The 23,829-nt window shown below is 40.9% G+C and overlaps 1 protein-coding gene and 1 long non-coding RNA gene across 6 annotated transcripts in view; one reads left to right on the plus strand and one right to left on the minus strand.

Moving 5' to 3' along the window:
• LOC111273635 (synaptophysin) overlaps positions 1-23,829 on the plus strand; it is a 61,462-nt gene that overhangs the window by 16,336 nt on the left and 21,297 nt on the right. Inside the window, exons 1-2 of one of the 5 annotated variants that reach the window (XM_086973554.1) lie at positions 15,259-15,498; positions 17,755-18,049. The exons of 3 other annotated variants lie outside the window; for them this stretch is intronic. The gene's annotated coding sequence lies outside the window, so the exon portion shown is untranslated. Of the gene's footprint in view, positions 1-15,258; positions 15,499-17,754; positions 18,050-23,829 lie in introns of those variants that run through there. One more of the 5 variants, XM_086973555.1, reaches the window with a different exon arrangement.
• Positions 865-11,537, minus strand: LOC111273638 (uncharacterized). The gene is made up of 3 exons (XR_002687970.2): positions 9,579-11,537; positions 8,796-9,121; positions 865-4,387 (listed from the first exon to the last, which is right to left on the minus strand). It is a non-coding gene; the product is annotated as an uncharacterized LOC111273638 (long non-coding RNA).

The raw sequence follows: 23,829 nt of genomic DNA on the forward strand, positions 1-23,829 counted from the left end.
ATCTCAATCGTGTACTAAGGGCCAATCATTTCAAGAATTGTAAAATAAACATTTTTAGCATTGGCGTTAGTTATTTAAAATTTAAGACCACGAAAATATTGCTGGGCTAAACAAGACCCGTTTCAGCTGTTTGCAAAGCTATCGAAAGAAACTAGTGGCTATCGGAATTCTTGAATTTTTAGCACGGAGCGGCGTCTAAGTTCGGTGCGAAAATTTGTCAGTATAATCAGCTGTGGTGGACAGCTGGCTCGAATTGTACCCCTTGGAAACGAAGCGGATCATCAAAAGCTGCTGAAGTCTGCATTTCTACACAAAAATAAGCCTTAGAAATCCTGCATGTAGGTCACGTGACCTTGGACGAAAGCATTGGAGCACGTTTTCGCATATAAATGCGCGAAGTTGAGAAGCTTTTACCCATTTAGTGCTCGTGCTAGTGAAAACGTTTCTTGGGTAGATTCTTTCTAATGTTTCAGCGACATGAGCAAGCTCAAAGTGGCCGATATGTTCTTGGATTCGTTTGTGTAGCGCTTCGTTGCCGTAGGCCTCTGACTAATCAAGCAAATCATGAAAATATCGTTCGAAATATTTTTTTTCTTAAAATGTGTGTTTTATACCGTATTAAGTCATACCATAAGTGACTGCTTGATAAACGTTTGGGCGACATTTCTACGTATGTGTGACTAATAATTATATCACTATATCGTACTACGTCGTTTGGCACATTAGTACTTTTGGCATACCTTAAAAATAATCGTTTTAATAATTAAAAACGTTGTCCATTCTAAATTAATATCTGTATCGGTTCAATTATTGTACAATACAGCAATGAATGATTGTCGTCTATTCGAGCAATTTATGCCCCCTACCCCCACCCCTCCAACGCCCTGCATCTGAGACAGGACGATGCCTCTGGAAGCCACTGTACCTACATCATGCGTGGGACTTGCCATGGCACGCACGTGACATATTTCGAGCTTAGCATGTATAGCCTCGGCGCACATGGACCCTTAGGCTGTGCCATTACTTAATTACACTTACGCGAAGTCTAGCAAGTCAAGGAACAGTCGATATTGCCAAACACAACACTGGCTCTAGCAAATTGCGGGATCGATGAATCGTAGAATTAGTCAAACTTGCAAAGATTACGTACGGCGCAAGCGATTCTTCTTGTAGCTTAACTGAATGTTTACATGATAAAACTATAAGGTATTCAATATTTGTGCCTTCGTAACGAATGTAAATAAGAGAACCAGCTCTGGGTAAAAATACGTGTGTTGTCACCGTTTTCTGGGCGTCTGGCAGACTAGCAGCAACTTTCATGAGTCCTAGTCGTAGGTGCCCACCGCTGCGTTACGCCGTTCGCTAGTTACGGACGAATCTTAAGCGGAAAAGCGCGATTTCTTTTTAGAGGCCGAAATCAGTTATTACTATGCAGTGGAGATACTAATGACCGACTCGGTTTTTCTTTCATTGATAGCAACGATTACCCAAAAATACCATTTCACCTGCTAACACGATTGCTATCGGCGTACGTTATATTACGTCGAGAAAAAAAGACGTGCGTTACGTTCTTCAATTGTGCATAGTCGCTGGAGGAGAGATTAAGTACAGCCAACGTTGAGCTCAAATACGGACCAGAACATAATCCGTAATTTCGTAATGAGGTGCTGCCGTCACGCATACGAACGCTTTGCATCAGAAACTTTCGGATGGATCTGCTTAGCGTCAGTATCGAGAAAATGCCTCCTATAAGTAGAAATGTATCTTGCTTGGCTTTATGAAACACTTTATTTGAAATTCTACTTTCTAAATAAAATTACCACTATGAAATTTAGCTGAAATTTAAAATCGTCTCAGTTTCTTTTGCTATGGTCAGGTTCGCAACAAAACGCTGACTTCGGACAGAGGTATACTACGACTGACGTCCGTTGCATCGAGGTAGCATTACGGGTAAACCACTCAGCTTACAGTATCGATGTCTAACGTTTCTTACCATTTATCTACTACCATTATCTGTGCTGAGCATTGTTCGTGCCTAAAGGATAGACTTCGAAGTTTAACGGGGACGGCATTTTTATTAAAACGAGTACTGCAGTAGGTGCCGTTAATCTAGACTACGTTGGCTAACGTAAGTAACGTTAGCCAACGTCCACTGAAGTTTTTTCGGTTACGATTAGTCATTTTTGTGCGAAAAATATACACAAAAAGTAGGGTTTGTTTTTAGAGTATTTTTCACGGTAATGTCATGAAATTATGGATTTGACACAGGTTCGATTGCAGTGTCATAATTGTCCAGTTAAACCTTATTAGTGAGACATAAGAAGAAGATAAGACGGCCAAGCGGTGCCCGTTTGTCAAGTCCGGTGGATTTTTAAGATATAAATATACTAACTCGCAATTCACGAAGCTAATCAGTATTGATTGAAGGTCGGATTCATGCCCGGCATATGTTTTTGCCTAAATGTGAACAACTGCTGGACTTTTTTTTGGTCAAACTTACTAATAATAAATAGCTCACAAAAAATCGCAAATACACATCCTGCTTAGGACACTGGGGCAAAATAATCGAACAGGACAAAATGTTGGCATATATCAGTTACCGCAAACCCAAAACATCACGTGCCTGCTCAACGGTGGCCTGTAACGGAATATCTCCGATGTTTTCAGTCTGTCCTAATGGCGTGCAGATTAGTTCGTCGCCCATTTTATGTAGGTACCTACCCATATGCCTCTAGCTTGCAAACACAGGATTGTGTGTAAAACATCGTGCATAATAATAACGATACGAAGCATGCAAATATAAAATATACAATGTATAAGTGTGTGTACGGTAATGAAAAATACCGTACGAGATGATAAAACCTGTGAAAGGAACGTTTCGCAGTGCTATCTAAATATACTTCGTACAAGCAGAGATCTATTCTACCGACAAGCGAAGGGCCAGGCATTATTGCGTTGTATTTTATAATCTAACTATGACGAAGTTGAATTTATTGGTATATTTTGAAATGGCAAAAAATAGTTGGAAATAGTTTATCAGAGCTTGGGCATTATTTAGCTGCTTCCCGATCATTTCTATACATCGACCAACTGGTGATAAGTGAAGCATGCTTACAAGTTACGTTGGTCTTTATCTAGACGTTTAGTGGAAAAAAAAAAAGATTTATGAGCCATCCAGTTTTAAATTTAGAAACGATGTTCAGATTATGCCTTAGCCTTATTCTCGTGATCTGCTTTCTTTTATTTTCCTGATTTTTTTTTTATCCTAATTTTTCTAATCTAAACTTACTGTAGAGTATTACGGTTACGTAAGTGATCTCGATCCGTACAAACTTTAACTTCACTGTTTAACGATATAACGCATCCGCCGATTAATTTGAATTAATAAACCATTATATAGTAAACATATTTATCACACATAACATCCTGCAGATACTCCTGCATTTACGACTCAAAAGCCGACTCGAAAGCATGGGTTATATTAAGCAACGGATGTTATGTCTCGTCTGAGACGGCCGATGACTGAAAAGTGGGGACTCCAATTGCCCAATCACAGCTTAAATGTATCGTCGCGTGGATATATTTCTCACGTTTTATACGCGTATTTTGTCGATCAACGCGTAAAATAACGCGCTGATCGACGGAATTTGTTTATAGTAGTTAGCAAACTTCTTAGTGTTGCTAGAAAAGCACACATTGGGCCGAAATGAATCAGACGTGAGCTTAAGTTGTTGGAAGGCTGGTAAATGTATGATTTGCTATTGTGTTAAGTCTAGATGAGCAAATAAACGAATAGTTCAATGGCGCCTAAACATTCGCTTCTCTCGTGTGTGTTTCGAGAGATAGGTCTGACTAGTGGATGGCCTGCATATCAGCTGGACATAGCCAGTTCAACCTAGGTTCGGCTCTGTTTGTTCTAGGAACAAAAGACTCTCACAGTAAGCATATTGCGTTAATAATCTGCTTAAAATACTGCAGGTTGCCATATGCCTTCTCGACTAGGAAGGGTCGTTGGGCAGCTAGACAAAATTTTATCACATAATTGGTAGCAACACCGATTTGCCAAACTGGCGCTCCGGTTCAGTACAATGTAACTATATAAATGTACAAATCAGAGCTATAATTTATATGTAGAGGAAGATATGGATGCATTTTCAATTTCTAAACGCTATATTTATTTTGAATATGTGTACATTTCGAGAGCAAAATTAGTTAACTACAGTACCGTAATGAAGAAGACGCATTTCGTAGTGCAGTATAAATAGAGAGAGATGGATAAATAAATACTCCGTGGGATCGATGGCGCTATTTAGATGACCGATTTGCGTTTTCAACGAGTAGACACGGCACCACGTCCAGCAGAGCAGCTACGACGCACATCATATACCTATTGAGGATCAGAATTTTCAAAATAAATTCTGGTTCAAAGAATCAAAAGCATTACTTCTCACTTTATAATCGATAGCTTCCGCTCAAGTTAAATTTTCCGCTTCTTTGAAGCGAGCGGTCGACATTGAATCAGAAACACCTCGAAGACAGCCAAAAAATTGCAGCGTATCTTGACAGTGTCTCTATGAAATAGAATGGTAAAATTTAATCATAAAAGATTAAATTTTCTAAACTGTCGATAGGAGCGTGAGAAAAACATCACTTCAAAAGAAAAAGGACAATTCAACTTAACGAATGCAGATCATCAATACTAAGCTACCTCTTTGTTTGCCTAGCACTGGTCCTTCTGCTTGTCATCCTAGCAATAATAGTGCTATGTATATAATACTGTCGGTAGACGCTACCCTAGTGCCTTTTGGCTGTACATAAACTTGAGGGCTTCTTTACAGAGCTGTCACCGAGCTAATCAATAACGACGTACCATCGTAAACCCAACAAACGGGGTTCAGAACAGTACGCACGTGATCTACAAAAAAGGAATATACCATAAAGGACGAAAATTATTAGCTGATCAGTAGTTGGTTAGCGAAGGAATGGCCAAGCCTCTGCTTTACGTAACCAGGACTAGTTGAGTTGTATTTCCCAAAGAAGCCCACCGTCGTCACCCATTTATCAGATATGCCTGATAGCGAGTGTGATCTCCGCTGGTTAGAAGCGGGAGATGGATCAAGGGTTACGGTCGTAAGCTAAGACCTGGTACAAATTTTTGTCACTGTCGTCATCTGTTTTGACCAACGTTGCTTATAGCAGCAAATTTTGCTACTTGGTCTGCCACTCAGGCGTTTTTCCAGCCAAGACACAGGAAGCTGCTGCTGTCATTCAATTATATCCCTTTTGTGCCTTCCCTTTAATATAAAAGACATTATATATATGTACATTTTGTATAACCTATGTACTTTGAAACTTTGACCGTGGGTAAACAGGTAATACTAAGCATACACACACATCTATATATATACAGTGATAATCAACTTTGCATTGAGCATGCTATATATAATTTTAGAGCGTTCTATTTGCCGACACTCTAATATAAATGCGACAGGAGTTTCGTAGCGACAAACTACACTGGCTGAAACAATCAGTTTGTGTCAGTTCTATATATAGCGTCACAGCCATAGCTGTGCTTAAGTGCCTAAGCTAGTCCCTTAATGCCCAAACAAAAAAAAGTAGATATGCCTTAAGTTAAAAAAAAAACTGGATCATTTTGTATAATTGAACTCGTGAAGAGCACGTGATTTGTTTTTTTCTACTTTACCTCCTAACCTTTACAATAGACCTTTACAATATCCACTAATGAGGTTCGCCCTCCTTCCGATGAAAGCGATCTAACAGTTCTCGCACAGCAGCACTTTTGAGATTTCAGGGAACTGCTGAAGATTAAATTGTGGTATATATCTATAATCACCGTATAAACTTAACTTTGATAACATGTGCTTCTTCATTTATGTTAATTCGTAGGGGTCCATGGGAATGTGACACTTTCAAGTCCTGTTGCTTTTTACCTATTGCCATTACTTACTATTGGTGCTGTTATTATTGCTATAGGACATTTGCTTTTGATGGTCGGCTCGCTAAACGACGACATGAACTACGGTAACATTTATACGTTTCTAATAGCCAGCTTCTATCATGGTACGCTCTGCGTATAGCTCTGCTTGTGTTGGTACGCAACATGATGAGGGGCTTACCGACGCGTCCAAACGCCTGCTACAAGCTGTTACGCTGGCGGCGAGAATAACGTTGGCCTTTGACGCATGAGTAGCATACTCCCAAATAAGGAACATTCAAAAAGTAAGTGATTATATCTAAGTAAAGAGTAAGTGATTATATATATTGAGGTATGAGCGAGCTACGCCCTTCTGCTGGGAAATAGGCACAGGCAAAGCTCAAATCACCCATAAATCCAAATTATAAACGTAATGTAGTCCAAAAATTAAACCCATTTATAGGTTGTCGGCCATTCCGAGTACAATTACTCCGTATACATCTTTTAAGGACGATGATTGGGAGTCTAGTCCACTTTTCGCCCCCTGTGAGTCTTCGTCTAGAGTTACTAGAACATCACATAGGTGTATCGATTTAAGGCCTTAATGCAAGGTAAAACATGTACGGGATCGTTCCTTTGGCGGATTTCTTTGTCGACAGAGACCGTAAATGTGCTAACATGAAAATCGCGCTAAAATCCATATAAAAAATCTTGGAAAGCGTTGTTGTCAAATGACGTTTGTGCAATAATATATTTATTTGTCGGTGTCAATGCATAGCAACATTATTAGCTGATTTTAGTGACATTTTTCCATTGACTCATCAATTCTCGTTCCATATTTAGAAAAATATCCGTATATACATATTTGCAGAAGCGGCGGCAAAAGTGTTCGAAAAATCGAATCCATAAACACCAAAAATACGAGAATTTTTACTAGATATCTACTAGAATAGAAGTATTTAATGACGTTACGTTACTCTGATGTCTCCTCACTGTACCTTGTTCGTATGGCCAACCTATTATTATTTAGACAAAATTTAATCTACCTCAGCAGTAGATAGATGTTCCTGCTCATAGGGCTACAAATCAGCAAAGCTAATTAGCAGCCATCTTTGAGATCTTTCTATTCAGCTCCACTCGAATCTGTCCAGAGGTGCCATCAACTACGAACGCGTAACTACTGGACAAGGCGCAAAAGTTCTCCTATTTTTTCGATTTTTCTACGGGTTGGTAAATTTCATGTGATCACACACTAATAATAACACAAGTTAATAGCAAAATCATATTGAGGCTACTCAATGAGGCCACCAGTGGCGCTTCCCTTTGATATGGGCTATTTTGCGACTGATTCGGTTCTATTTGTCCCTTCAGACACAACTATTTCCTGGAGGTCTAGTCATCATTAATTATGATTAAACACATTCACCACTGCGTGCCCTAAACCACCGACAGCTTTTCCCACCACCCTTACTTCCAGCCAATAGGCCAATTCCACTATGAATAATAAGGATCTTTTTTGGGGGGTTACAAGCAAAAACGGCGCGAGAAATCGACCCTAGCCCTACAGTTTCGCTATCATCAAAATTATAATCTAGATTATTCTTACACTTTGGCTTGTTATTATATTTGCCCACGGATAGCGTGTCCATTAAGATAAAATAACTTTTCTACATTACCGTTGTAATTAAATGGCTGGAAATAATCAACAAAATGGTGTGAATAAGTGAAAGGCTTCCCTGTCTGCAAGATTAGCGCTTCCTCCTCTGGTCGGCGAATGTATGGGCGTCCTTTCCGAACGCCATCATCAAGGACTGCAGTAGTTACAAGAACGTGAGGTATAAAAATCATCGACTTCCCGTCGTTTCCGACAAATGACATCGCGTCATTCAACCTACAGGTTGCCCTGTTGTTGCCGCCTATGCCAGTCCGCTACTAGCCGACCCCTAAGCATATTTTCCTACATACAATTTGACCGGAGAAAATATCTGGACAAGCGGCGGGTACTGAAACGAAGAAAGTACGTCTTTTATCACGTTTAATGGCCCATAAAGCTTCAGGAAAAAACGTGAATGAATATTTATGTTTTGAAGCTTCAGTTTTGTTAGTTTGCGTATCATTATTAGGCCCGATTCAGGACGGTGAAGATGATTACGACTGCCATATATATATATATATATATATATATATATATAGTAGCAACAGTACTCGTCGGTATGGTGTGGTTTAAAAAAAAAAAAATTTAATTTAAAAAAAGTGTAAAAAAAAATTTAAAAAAATCGTTTCTTTTATCTTAGATTTTTTGTACACACAAGAAAGAAACGGCTAGTAGCGGCAAGCGAAAATCTGGTGAATACTAGTAGATTTAACTGTTTGTTATAAATTCCCTTTTTTTGATCAGATAGACTGTGGTTAAAGTTATAAGTATCATGTATTGGGCATATTATATATATCAGATATATATCGATTTACGTCTGCATCCACGAAACACCACGTATTTATTATTATTATTATCACCATTTACGAATGACTTTGCATTACCAAAGAAATCTCCGAGCATAGGATATCACTAGGGGTCATTATTTCCACTTGGTCGTTGTTTATGACAAATATTTTGCTTATATTTTACATTAAGATGTTACGTCGGAACATTTCGAAATCAACTATCTGAGCAATCAGCTTACAAACTAATAAACATAATTCTATTTTGTCCACAAACTGTGTTTGATCATTTAGTAGTAAATATCTTTGGCTTGTTGTCTTTACGGTAATAATATATGCGAAATTTTGATATCGTCACTTCTCTGTGGCCAAAAGTAGACCTACCACTTTACGCTCCATATGTCCTAGTCATCTGACTCACCGCTAATCAAAAAGCTGCCGTAGTCGCACGCTCCCGAAGGTTATTTCAAGAAGTTCAAAAAGGCTGTAGTAAATAAGCATCTTCTATTGGTGGCTATGTCAGCCTCGTTCAACGTTCGATTCAGCGTCCATGAAGCGCAAAACTAACTCTTCCACAGCGTCGATATAAACAAACATCGCACGTTTGACCCGGTTTGTCGTTTCAACCCAAAGATATGTCCTACATGTATAAAGTATTAGAGTATGGTTTATGGCACACGCGAACAGACGATCAATCCAATGAAAACAGCAAACGCTCCGACGCTTTATAATCGTTTAACAGCGGCGCTACATTTGGCAAAAAAAAAAGGTCAAGTTTGTCATTCATTGTCGAAATTGGAGTTGTTATTTTTGCCTATAAACTGTTCGCTTATATATATATATATACAATGGCAGCTGCTAGGCAGCTGCTATTGTAATTTGAGGCAATCAAAAAAAATTCATTACGCGACAACAGAAGGTCGATTGCCACCCAAACAAACAGCTGTTATATATTCCAACACAGAAGTCCCACAGAGGCATATCTACTAGAATGGAAGGAAGAACACACTAGAAGAACGCTTTGATTCTAAAGCAGAGAAAGCCTTAACGCGAATGTCGTTTATAAAAAAAGGCCAATTCATGTTGAAGCCTGATAGCTTCAGCGACGTTTTTTTTCTCTCGAATTCATTTCGAAATTTCTTACTTATGAGCGCTATTAACAGCTGGTAATCTCATACGTTTTATGAGGCCACCCAGCGATTACCTGGTAGTACATGAAAAATGTACTTCCTCGCACTTTAATAATGCCCTGTTCCGTATCTAGATAACGCTTTATACATGTGGGAGGGTAACTGAGGAGTACAATGAATTTTAGCCAGTTCTCAAAAAAACACTGAACGGCTGCATGTGTACGCGTCATACATTAGCTAAGATCTAGCTAACTATAATCGCTCTAACGACGAGAAAGGTAGTGCTGCATTCTGACCGGCATAACCGCCATTTGGCAGGGCTGCATGACGATGCGTCGTTTGCTTCTATCTCGCTAGCGTTTCGATTATCTGAGTGAATGGAAACTGTTTGTGATTTACAGAGACTGTGAGAGAGCAAGCCGAACAAACTGCGTGCAGCTCTCTGTTTCGACGCTGCGCACGGCTAAATACGGTGAACAGTAGTTCTGGAACTTTGTCCCATAACTTCTATCGTGGCGTAGTTTGCTCCCTCCTTCAATGGAGGCCACAATTCTCGAAGTAAAACTGATAACTCGTGTGGCGTGAACGCGTTGACAGCAAAACGACAACACCGCCATGTTACTGGGGGCGATTATTGAGAGCCACGAATGACGACTTGGCTGCCCGTGGTCGATGGATGGCCAGAACCAAAAAAAAAGAAACAAATGGGACGCAAAAAGGGGAAGCTTTACGACGAAAAAGAAGATTGAAGACAGTCGAGTAGCATAGTGCACAGTATAGTTAGAGGCTATCGAGCCAGTGGTGACGCCGGCAGTTACACAGCCATTGAATGGCGCACTATATGAACGAACGATCGGAAAGCAAGAGAGGTAAAAAATGAGAGAGAAAGGGAAAAAAAGCAAAAAAAAATGGAACCGATAAACACCTAAAGCCACTAGATACTCGCATGGGCAGCGATCAACGGCAGGGCCGATGGTGATGTTGGTGTCAGTGGAGAGAAGCATACCGGGGTATGGAACATGAGCAGCTGGCAGCCACCGAATCGAGCAGCGGCCAGAATCTCATTGTTGTCCGGCGGCGGCCGGGCGTCCTTTTACTGCCAGGACGAGTGTTCGTTTCCTGTGGGATTTCTTATATAGGCAGGATTTCTTATATATCGCTATATAGGCAGAGGGGGAGGCGACGGTAGCTGTAGCGAAATAGGCGCACACCAGGCATATAAGGTAGTAGCAATTCTACTCGTAGTCGTCGTCTTCGTAGTCGTCGAGGCGGTAGGAGAGACGAAGCGCTGATTGAAGAATGAGCTACAAGGATTTGAGGGCCCCATCACCACTGCTACTGCAACGGTTGCTGCTAGCGCGTCCAATAACGACGACGGCGGCAGCGACGACTGTACTGGCAGGAGGCAGGCTAAAGCAGACTCTTCGTTCTCTTCTTGGCGCATAGCCGCGTTGATTCCATGTAGAAATCTCATGCAGCAACAAAAACATCGAACGACAAACGCGTAGAGGTACAGGAGATGGGACCCGAGTGTGCGTGTCTACCTACATAAGTGCATCATGCACATCGATGTCCTCCTCGGTTTTGACGGTGAAAGTTAGTGCGACGCCTAGAGCTCGTTAAATAAGAGCGTGATTTGAACAGCTGTTCAGAATAATACAGCTCAACTAAATCTCAATGAAAAGACACCGTTGTATACGTACTAACAGTGACGATCAATTGTGTGTTTTCAATGTTCAGCTTGTCCGCTAACTAGAACAAGTTTTGCTAATTTCAGTTTCTAGTCTGGTCCCGCTAACAGTTTCTAGAGTTTTATTCGATTCATATCGCCCTGCGAATTGACCTCATATTTGAATTTTAGTAACCGTTTAAAGCTAGAAAACACATTAAACGATACTGCTGCGGCCAATTAGCCCTATCTAATCCAACCGGATCTTCTATATATATTATAAACGGTAAAATGATGAGAATGTGAAATCAAAGACTTCCAAATAAGAGCTCTGTCGCTGTCTTTCCTATCCCCTCTCGATCTTCTATATATATATATATATATATATATATATATATATATATATATAAAATATGACCAAGAAAGAATTTCACTAAACAATCGTTTTAACTTAAGGCCTGTCTACGGCTTGCTGTACTGATCGTTGTCTCGTGATGATACCGTCCTGTCGGATCACGTTATCTGAGTCAGCCTCGATAAAAGGCCACTATTGTTCTAAGAGATGTTATTAGATAGCATGGCTAGAAAAGGGCAATATTCAAACAATCAATAATCTGCTCCAGCCCTCAATTCATAGCGGTTCCTGGTGCAGGCGTCTGCGATTGTCACTGTGGGCAACGATAGCACCGAATACAAGTATAATCTTTCACAATTTTGCACTTATTCAGCTTCAGTATGAGTCCACGAGATAGAGAAAGCAAAAAGCGGGCGGGAAGGTGAGAAACGCGTGCCGTTGTATACGGATACAGTTTACGTACATGTAGTCAGACCCAGGAAGGCGAACTTACAGCTTCCATTGATAAATTTACAAATCAGAAGAACAATTTAATGTCCTATTCGGTAGCTCTGCTAGCTGGAAGCTTTTTATTCATCGAAAAGGTTTATGGTTCGGTAGACACCTTCCCACTGGGCGCAAAGACAAATCTCTACAAATGCCTTTTGACCACGGCACAACTTACAGATCCCTAGTTATTCCAGAGGAATTAGATTGGAATCAATTTGGATAATTGTCATCTTTACGTTAGATAGCGCAAATAAGTTTTCAACATGTTTCTACCTCAACTATGTAGTTGAGAGCTTTGTAGTGTTATATCAGGTCCTGGTTTCGCTACGCCCATTGGCAACATTTCGGTGCAGCGGTAACGCCTAGACGAAGACGTGATGTTGAATTGTATAGGCCAGTAACAAAACGATAGGTTTTATGCTTTCTGTTTTACTGGCTTCCATACAATTTACTTGAGCTTACCAGTACCCCCCCTCCCCCCGCCGGAGACAATGGATATGGCCTGTTGCTGATATTGCAACAACAAACGTCTGATCGTTCTTGAATGGCTTTTGGCAGACCAAACTTTTCAGAGAAGGAAATGGCCCAAAAAAATATGCTGAAATGAATGACACGCATCTTGAAAACAGCTATTGCCGCTACAATCTGTTGATGTTATTGGAGTGTCTATGACCTAGTAAACGAGAATTGGTAAGTAAAGTTTTCAAGACAGAATGCAAATATTTTGCGGTTTAGACGCTTGTATAAATGTACATCAAACAATTTTGGAAATGCTAGATCAGGTACGTTCTACGTTACCATTTACGTCAATACGTGCACGGTTCATTCGGTATGGGGCGCTTCCCCAGTACGACTCATTAATTACCAGTTCGAACCTCTGGATTACGGGGGTGTATTATGTCAGCAATAAATGTAATAGTAAATGAATGCAATGGTAAAGGCCAGCTCCGTCGCCTGGCTGGACCGTAAGTACAATCAGCTAAAGGACAGCTGTTTTCGCATTGGATTAAAATTTTTTTGATCGTGCGCTAAAGTTAAGTCATGTTGGTGTTTATTGTAAACCGCGAGATTTGTGCAAAAAAATTCAAAATAAAAGAAATGCAAAGGTCACTGACAACTTTCAATGTTTTTTTTCCCTAGAACTAGTTTTTTTTACAGCTAAAAATCCTATAGGGTAAAATTACGTAGGCAATAAGTTACCACACTCTCTTACTTAAGAAAAGTGTATAATTGCGAGTAATACTATGTTCTACGCGATCTGTTATGCCCGCTACAATTGAGAAAATAGTATCTTATAGATAGCGCACCGCGTCGCAAAAATTGACGTTTTATAAGCTATTCGTGGAAAATAATTAGTGCTGCGTGAACGTTTATAAATTGTTTGCCGTAATAAGGTTTAGAGAGTTTGCGAGGCCGACTGTCACACATTCAGGTATCTGTCTCAAATACTTACGCCAATATCCACAGGTGTCGTTAGATAGTTCTACGAAACCATCTCTAATAATTGCAAGCAATAAGATCAAGCAGGCTTGCTGCGTATGAAGTGAAAAAAAGCAAAAGTTACCAATTTAATCTGATGATAAGTTTTTTTTTTTCTATATTAATATTTCGAAGGCACCCCATGCATAATACGAACTGGCGATATTCATTTGTATGAAACTTCATTGGATTTCTGAAGGCCCGGACATACCCGAAGCATTTATGTCTAAATACCATTCTGCAATGCAGTGACAAACCGTATGTACAGGCAGGGACGACGATTGCCTATCAGAGTTGATGTACTCTGTAATGCGTCCAGCTGTACATGCCCGTATGTAGCTTGAACAGCTTTGTCGGAAGTCGCATAGTCAGAGGTAAGCAGAAATTCGTCTGCTAGAAGGTGGCCGTGGGTGAAATCAATTTACCTAATATTGCGTATAACACATCGGCTCTGATATCAAAAGACGCTATTGAACATTTCGGGAACGTACCTTATAAATCCATACTGACTCGATAGATAGTCAGGCGTTGTATTAGCTGGTAGAAGAACGAATTTGTGACCTAGATCATTGTACAAATCGCATTGAAGTAAGTATGCTAGCGACAGCTGTTTAGTAAACCGATTACGGAAGTGGCAACGTTTCGGTTTTTCGACGACAGCATACAGGTCGCAGCTGCTTCAACGATCTGTGTTTGCCCTCAATAGGCGCAGTCGCTTCTAGGTGGTAAGAAGACATAAATAACCGACAGGACACAGCAGAGGGTCCGTTGTTTTTTTTACGTTGCTGCGATAAAATAATCTTGGGGAAACAATTATCGGTACTTCAACATAGTGATGAAGCATATTTCAATTTCATGGACTACGACCGTGGCATGCTCAATAAATAAAAGTATATTGTAGATTTATCATTCTACCTATAAACGGGTGAATTTATGTTTGTTCATATTAGAGGACTATCATGTTTTTAATAAAAATTCATTATAATTTTTTGTGTGAGCTAATAGATCAATATGTATAAAAATTGACTGTAATATAACTCGGCCATACGGCAGTTTCGATCGCCTTCGCTGGCATCCGAGAGCGTTTGTTAACTCGCTACCGCGTGCGAGCATGCTCTTTCCATTCAAATAGAGATTGCAACGCTACCGTATAATTATTTACAACACGAATTTCATCGAAAATAGAAATGACATGTCTTGCAGCGATCTCATCTATGAAAGTGATCTTAAGTCTAACGATTGAATGACAAATTATACCGATTTGTTATACGATAATGTTCAACATTGAACCGACTTATCGAAGAAACAACTAACTTCACTGAAGAACATGAATGCCTTGCTAATACAGCGAAGCTTCCGCGTTAACGCTGAAATTGAACCTTGATTTTTTCCAGTAGCTGCCGTACCTGTTACAAGTCCTGCTCATATTCAAATGGTCGAACCATTTTCTATACTTTATTCAATTCACTGATATAACACAGGCCACAAACGAGTATTTATCCACTCGTTGCTTTTTGCACCAGGAATATTTTCGATCATATGTAATAGAGCAGCAATGACTAGTTTCCGACGGTTAGTCGTCCTGATTCTAGCTACTATAATTCGCGGAGGTTCTCTACTCTATTTCTCTAGTTAAAACGCGTGAGACCTAACGTGCGGTTAAAATACTTCAAAATAATCTCAAATACGGACGCTTCTAGCGCAGAGCCAACCAGACGGCTAAATTCATATAATAAATTCCTAAGTTCGTGCGTGAAAGGTGCTCTATATCTCCGTGTGATAACGCGTTCGTTGGCTAAACATCGAGACATGCGGTGCTTCGAATCCGGACATGATGGATTTTAGAATGGGAGCCCGCCATCTGAAGTAATGCTCGACACCTTAAGTAGGAGACGTAACATACGAAAAACCGTATCCCGACAAGTAATATGCTTAAGCAACAATAGATTTCGTCACAATGTTACACACCGATTTAGTTGCGTCATAAAGACTGACTCTATAGGTAAGCTACACCACTGGAGACTGAACCTGTGAAAGCAGCCAATGATCTTAGTTAGCTTTTCGGAACTCTCTATTAGATGTTATCGCTACAAATGTGCCAAACTGTAAACTTTGGCTCTTCATTATGGCAGTCAGCAATGTTCACATCTGGAGCCTTATTAATACAGTATACTAATTAAAATAACTACCGCTAGGTGCCATTAGGTGCACGCTGCTGTAGTACCTGCGTAAAGGTTAGCTACCCTGTTTCTTGGCTGCCCCACATTGCGAGCTCGCTGTTGAACGTTACGTCAGCGAGTTTCGCCTTTGGCGTTGTTTTTGCGTTTTCCTTGGTCATGTCGCGCTTGTTGCAGCTATGGCAGTCGATGGTGATGATGACGACGACGACGATGATAGCAAGACTGAAAACGTTTAATACTTGGGCAAATATTGACTGGATTTGGCGCCAGCAGCAGAACTAAGTGGAAGAAATAATGTTTGGAGAAGAAATAAGTTGCTGCCGGTAGCAACAACAATCAGACATTGTCGCCGTCAGCGCGTCTGTGCTTGGCTATGCTCGACAATACGGGAACACGCGCCGTGTAAGCGCGTCTATCGTCGTCAACAAACAGTCAGCGATGTCGTACTCCTGCATACTACGACTGATGCCGCGGCTACTATGCCCTTTCTGGGTGTGTGAGCTGCCACAGAATAAACAGATGGCGTCAAACGCATTGCAACAACACCGGTGGATGATTGTTGGAGCGTCATGACGGGCTCTGCCGATTATTCCGCTTATCACAGAAGCACAACTATCATAACTAACGCTAGCTTTAGAATAGAGGTAGCACATTTAGGCGAAATTGTGAGAGACAATAAAGTTGTGATAGTATCATGCACCTACTCCAATTTATCGCCAAATGAAATGCATCTAAACAATTCAACAACGGGATAAGACTTAATGCACATTGACAAAAATTATACGTACGGCAGACAACATTTGTCTATAATTGGCTGTACGTTGTATCTAAGACCCTATGAAGGGAACATTTAAGCCATACACTAAAGACTGGTTTCGACTGCCACCCATTTCTCTCCACCGCTCTATTTTCGTCATGGCCTTTGTCACTTCAGCAAAACAGGGAAAGGTAAAAATCGGTTATTAGTGGAAAATTCAAACTGTCTTCAGTTATAAATCCAACTGTATATTTACAAATAGTTTCTAATTCTATACCTGGTACTGACGTCAGGCATTATTTCGAATATCTGACTACGAAACGAGGCGTATCCACGGCCGATTTCGAACCTGAGCAACCTTATGTGTGTAGTAAGCAAACATGTTACCACTGTGCCATGACCAGGACGTGATGCACCTATCGCTGTAACGAACAACTGCCTAGATTAGAATATCGCCGTTAACTAGAAACGTATTTGTAACGACGAAACGTTTGTACCGAAGGAAAAATACGCTAGATATGTAATGTTTTTGTACTTAATGCAGTTTGTTGTAGTCATCAAGGATATGTCACACATGCATGAATGCAGCAATGCACGCCATTGAGATCCTGACAATATAGCAACACAATCCGAGAATATTTGTGTTTATGCGGAAAATTGTTTTATAATTCTCCGGGTTTTACAGATCCGGCATTTTTTCAGATTTACCCTATAATCGTAAAGGTTTCTTGTCGCCCACGTTGTTGGTACCGGCAATGAGACGGCAGGTCCAAATGATCAGCTTACGCCATTTTGCCTATCTATATACGAAATGATAGCTAAGCGAACTTCTTCCCATTCTCTCACTCCCAAATCTTCTTCGCTTCCCTTTCGACTGGAGTATCAAAGCTAATTAACTGAGGCAGCTTTGCTTTGAGACATGACAGTTACGACATGACATCATTGAAACAAAAATAAAACTTCAAACATAATGCTGCTACTGTTACTAGTTCCATAATTATAACTCGTAGGTTCAGAAAAAAAGAAGACTTTAAAACGATAAGTGAGCAAGTAGTAAGTAAAAAGAGTGTTTCGACATGCTGTGGCAAGTACGTATGCGCTTCTGTTATTTTAAAACACGCTAGCAAGCAACAGATAGGGCAGTGAATGGCCGCTGTCACAGCCACGGTCATGGCGGTGGCGGGGCATCGTAGTATGTCGAATTCAGAGTGTCACGCATCTCTTCGCAACATAGCGCGGTCAGCTACTATAAGAAAGCTATTTCATACTTCCTGCCCGCTGCTCGCTCGGATCTAAACTCATCTAAGTGGGTGTCTTTCAGGTTTATGGGCTGGCGCCTTTGTGTAACGTGTATGAGAAACCGAGAAGAAAAAGCTGACGGGCCGCGAAACTACCGCCAACGTGGACCCGTCCGTGCGAGCTTTGCGAAGATGGAAAGAGGAAGGTTCGAGCATCCCACGCCTGGACGTTCGAGCTTCGAGCTCGTAGTCGAAACTCGAGGCTCTAGCTCGTTCGGTGGATCAGCTGAAAGATAGGCTCTTCCTATAGTAGGTCCCCGTTCGTTCGGCGCGGCCAAGATGCCATTGACTGTATACATGGCTACCACCGGGTGCAAGGTGATTGTCAAGCTTCCCCGACAACCAAATCCGGCAGTACTGTGGACCAGCTATAGCAGGCCCTTGGCGAACAGAACGATATGCACAGAGCGAGTAAGGCCAGTAGAACTTGTTCATAACATAGCGGGACAAGAACGCACTCGAGACGCACACCCATTGCACAAACTGACAAGACAGGCGATATAGCATAGTCCATTGTTTACACATGTGTAATTTACAATTCAAATTATTGCGCTACTATCATCATTATAAAACGTTTAGTAATTAACGAGACCATCTCTCTAGCTAATGTTGTCTGCTAATTACGAAAAAAATGACAAATATCTCGGACTATTATGCGACAGTAGTCGCAGCAGCTGCGATAGCAGTAGACGCGATTAGCAATCTGCGATGAACGAACCGTGGACTGTTACACTGACATTACATTTTAACGCGTAGTGGTCCTGTTATCCGAAACAGAATCATCCCTAGCACTAGAACCTTAAGCAAGGACGCTGTTAACGGCCTGAGACCATGAGATCCGAACAGATGCTTTGATTACGCAAAGGGATCTATTGTAATGTTGTTGCGATTTAAGCATGTCAACCGACGATCGAAAACGTTTATCCTGCAAAAGTGAAGTCTAGTCTACATATGTACAATTAATCCTTGTCAGATTAATCATCACTTAATATAAACTGACTCATGTTAGATTGGTTTTTAACCGTGATGTTTGTGTTCGCAGATCGATCTTGCTTGTTTTTTATATTGCAAAACACGTCTCTTAATTTCATTATAGAAAATAAATATCTTAAAATGACGCCGTGACTCAACGGGCGGTCAGCCGATCTTAGGCTCAGAAAGGCAAAGATCGTTTCTTCAAGTTCCAACAAACGACAAACAAATACTACATGATTTGTGTGGATAGAGAAAGTTATTAGTCGAACGAATAATTTCGTTTTTCTATACTAAGTTATCTCACTGGCCTAGCATAAACTGCAACCAACGTAAACCAAATTAGAGCTACAGTAAAAGAACCTATCCGTAATTATTGTTACCCTACGATTCGCTACTTTTTCCTCAATCTATCTTGATCAATTGGCTATATGCGATTTTATCAACCCGGGTTGCTTTGCGCTGCAGACATTACCATCGTACCCTGTGTCCTATTCACGTATACCGAAGAACAGGGTTTAAAGTATCGATGAAAAATAATTTTAGCGTTTCAACATTGACTAGGCGGGGAGCACGCTCTCCTCCCAAGCAATTGCTCACGGCCACTAGACGCCGCATTTAGCCGGTCGCTTATTCTTAACAGTACCCCTTAGTCACTGGTAGTTTGGCTGGATCTGTGGCTGCGGTAAATAGTCCACATAGGCCAATTAAGTGTGTCGGAAGTTCTCTTTATTGACGCAATTTTGCGTAAGTTCTTATGATTATTTTATGTGCTACTTCTATAATGCAACGTCAGGGGGCGACCTGGCTTCAGCGGCCGAACGATATACCTTCAGTGAAATGTTTGACTTCAAGACATGGATGACGATCAATTTGATGACTGTAATAGCGCGACAGCGTCCTTAAGCTTTATATATACGACACCAAATTTATTACTTTTCGCCTTGGTTTGAAACGGATATTGTCTCCAAACGGTAGCGATCCTGACGCATTACCGCTAGCACCAATATCCTGGTTATTTCCAACTAAGAGTTTTGCGTTGGGATTGCCACGTTTTTCTATATTAGAAATTATCCGAGTCTTTTGCACAAAAACATTTTTCCATGCTTGGGCTTAACTGTAAAACACGATAGCCGCTATAATAAGATCTGCAGCCGAATGCAGCCAACCTAAAAACTACCTAGATGTCTGCTACACCCCTGAGCTGTAATCCCTGCTCACGACTGCGATCCGATATTTACAGGGTATCTCAAAAAATTATATACAGTGTGATCTAACTAGCCTATTGATTTCTGACAGTACAGTCATTGGTTCCAATTAACTAAATGTACTGCAAGTGTCTGCTTTATTATCGATTCGAACGGATTTTAGGGTAAACGGCAAATTTCTTTACTAACAGAACGAAGCAATGATACGTTATCATCGCGATGTAACGCATACTTTGACGAGAATTCAAGCAGGTAGGTCGGACGAAAAGGTCTAATAGAACGCCCTGCCTGCCTTGCCCAGACTTGACTCTAATGGACGTTTCCTTCGGGGATGCCCTACAGACAAAACCTATGTCAAAAAGCAACGACACTAGGAAATCTGAAAGGTCTTTAAGTTCGTGAATTATTAACCTGCATTTATCGGGAGTATCTTAACTAAAGCGGTGATACTTTTTAACATCTGCGGTAGCACGAAAAGTTATAAATTTTATATAAATTCCTTTGCAATTTTAATACTCATTACGTGTAGTAGAAAAAAAAGAAAGTTTTAGCCATTCAAGTTATGTATACAATTTTTTTTTCTCTATATATATATATAAGTCGGTCAAAACGAAAATCTCGTTCAAAATGATGTTAGCAACTGTCTACATCGTTTCGTTTTTTACCTCAGATATTTTCGAATTTGGCACCAGCCTTTGAACCTACATTCAAGGTTGGATCTTGAATTAGCCCAATCCATAGTTGCTGGTCCTATTGCATAACACTCACTCCTTTGCTAAATATTTGTGAAAGAGAGAATTGAATGGTTCCATGGCTGCGTGTCCAGGCGTCTATCTTCCTTTAGAGAAAAATCATTGTTGTTTCCTAGATTGATTTTTATATGGTGCTGCTTCTGTTATTGCCGATGATGATGATATCACCGCCACAGCATAGCAGCGATGCGGTTGCAGCCTCTCGGGATTCCCGTAGTGTGAGGGGCGTTATGGAATAGGGGAGTTGACCCGTTTTGAGTCGTTCGAGGCAAAGGAGACGATGACTCAGCTTGGAGTCTCCCCGTTGCAGGCCAGGCGTCTGAATTCGGATAGGCACTTCCCATGTGAGATGCGAACCTACTCTAGCAAGCTTGAGGGAGAGCTAAGAACCACAAGTTGTTCAGAGCATAGATCTTATTTCAGGCTTAACGACAGCGAAGGCTGTGTCTCTAGCGATAACGAAGGAAACAGCACAAGTCGTATATATATATATATATATATATATATATATATATATATATATATATATATATACAAAATTACATAAATTAAAAGACGCCGTCTATGACCTAGTGAACTATAAACTAACACTTCATGCTTCTGGAACAATTGCAATTTTATGCATTGCGAGACGATCCATACATTATGGAACAACCATTTACTACAAGTAATTATTATTAAACCATGTGCGGTCTGAACAGGGGCACAGCCCATCGTTAAACTGATTGACCCAATGGAAATTAAGAGGCAACGTGAAATAAATATTTTCATATGGAAATAGTAAAACAAACACTGAGTGATTACAATGTAGAAATGAGTCACGCTCAATACCTATACCATATGCAGATAGAAGCGAGTGAACTAAATATAATAACTAATATGGCAACATCATGTCCACGTTTCATCCTCTCCCAACACTCGTTCGAACAGATATATCCCTCTGCATCTCCCCTGAATTCCTGCTTCTTCTGAAATGAGAGAGTGAGCAGACGACCAAGTGTGTCGAAAGTGTACGCCAGTAGCTGCGGGAAATGTTTATCCGAGTATTGTAGTTACAGACAGTTCAGTGTTGGAGAAAAGCCGTTACGTAAATTTTAAAAAAAAAGCGTCTCCTTATAGCAGTAGACTAACGAGCCATCGAAAATCTATAACAACGACTGCATCAACAATAACCACAACAGCTAATCGAGCTGGAACACTGGTATAGCCTACACACGGCATCATTTTTACGACTACCAGCATTTTCACTGGTAGGCCGCCCGCACGGCTCTGCTAGTCAAATGCCCAAATCTGTAAGTGTAGAATTGAGTTTATCAGCTGGAATTACGCGGGGGTAGGGCAACTAAAGAAGAACGAAAAAAAAAAAACTTGCTGTGCGGGAATAAGACTGACAAAACGGCAGTTGACAGAAACGCCGATCTGCACGATAGTGTCGACGCTGTCGCGTCTCGCTTTGCGGACGCCGCTCGAATGATAACGATAACGAGAAATCTTCTATGGCAAATCAAGCAATGATCCCGAGGCGCACGCAAAGACACGTACCATATACGCGTTCCAGTCAACGGTGATCAATTGCTGTCGAATCTTTTATAGACACTGTTGCTGGGCCACAGAACGCCAGCGGCGCTTGCCATTACCGCTGATGCTCCTGACGCTGATATTAGTTTAGGGATACCAATAACGGTTGGCATTATCGTTGTGTCAGCATCTACTTTGATATGCAAGTACTGACTATTCTGTTCGCAAGTTGCCATCATTGCCAAATGTAGAATAAAAGCGAGTGGATAAATTCGTGCAGTCACCATTCACGATCGCCACCACAGCTGCGCCATTATTCATGCTGCCGATTAAGAATATAGCGTAAATAGAAAGAAAATGCTCTATTTTACTACGCCGATGTTAAGCAACCACTGTCGTTAAGCGATATGGTGGCCTGGTCAGTATGTCAATGTTGTTGTCAATGTAACCATTTTTTTTCTCAACTTAACCTTACTTACCTGTTATCGTTCCAATGTGAACGTCGGCTGTTTGCATTTTAAATTCCCGACACAAACTAAACAAGGACAATCAAATTAGGCTGTGTTAAGATGTTATCATAATCAGACTGAACATTTTGGATTAATGAAGTTCCATTGTCACTACCCGCCCTACATAGTGTGAGTGCGTACGTACAGTATAGGCCGCTCGCCATATTGCTTGAATTAATACCAAAGTCATCAGTACGTTCAACTAATCGATTGAGAGTTCGATAATAGCCAACGCACGACCGTAACTAGACATCACTTTCCGACAACGAAGTGTCCGTTTGGGGGCGCGCTAATGTTGACAGTATCTCGTGGGCTGGCACTGTGACCGTTCTTATGCAGTTCCAGAATGAATCGGTGCTTAAGGTTGGAATATTACTTGGGGATAATGAGCATTTTATGAGCGCTAGCTGTATTGAAGAAGCAAGAACGAACTGCAGCAGCTGCAGTCAGCCCTTGCAATTTCCCAGATGTTGTGCATGATCAAGGCTTCTCCTTAGCGGTTTCGTACACCTCGATTCAGATTGTCAGAACAGATCAGATACCTAGACAAGGTTGGCGTTGAGTTAGCCGATAACAGACAACCGATCATACCTGCGCTACTTTGCTATCCGTCAAAATTGCTTGGCTTAACAACAGGAGTTTTGAACTGCTTTGGAAAATTTCTCTGAAATGGATCTCATTCTTTTTTTTTCAATGTTCTCGTCTTTCTATTTCTGTATTTTCCCCTATGTTTGTCGCAGTGTTGTGTTGTCTTCACGCATGACAGTCTCCGGGCCCCATCGTCTTTAACACCTTCTCTGGCAGGCCATGACTGCCTGCCAACCAGGGTCGAGTCAGAACTCAAACAGGAATGAGTCAGCGAGTACTTACATCGCCTGGTTTCAGCCCCGGCTCGTCATCTAACTCCTACAAACGGTGTAAGGTTGGGTCATTTTTGGAAAAACCGTAGAAAAACTTCTACTTTGCCGTCCTGCATTCGATCAACCGAACAGTTTCATTCGCAGGTCGACTTCAATGTCGTCATCCGCCTACTAACTAAAGCAACACTAGAATGATAATAAAAAAGTCTACTACCTCTTTTGAAAGGCCTGCGTTTTTGCCACTTGAAACCTCTCTACGACAAACGACCATTCTCCACT

Source organism: Varroa jacobsoni, unplaced genomic scaffold (assembly GCF_002532875.2).
Source record: "Varroa jacobsoni isolate VJ856 unplaced genomic scaffold, vjacob_1.0 scaffold_204, whole genome shotgun sequence".
Classification (NCBI taxonomy): domain Eukaryota; kingdom Metazoa; phylum Arthropoda; class Arachnida; order Mesostigmata; family Varroidae; genus Varroa; species Varroa jacobsoni.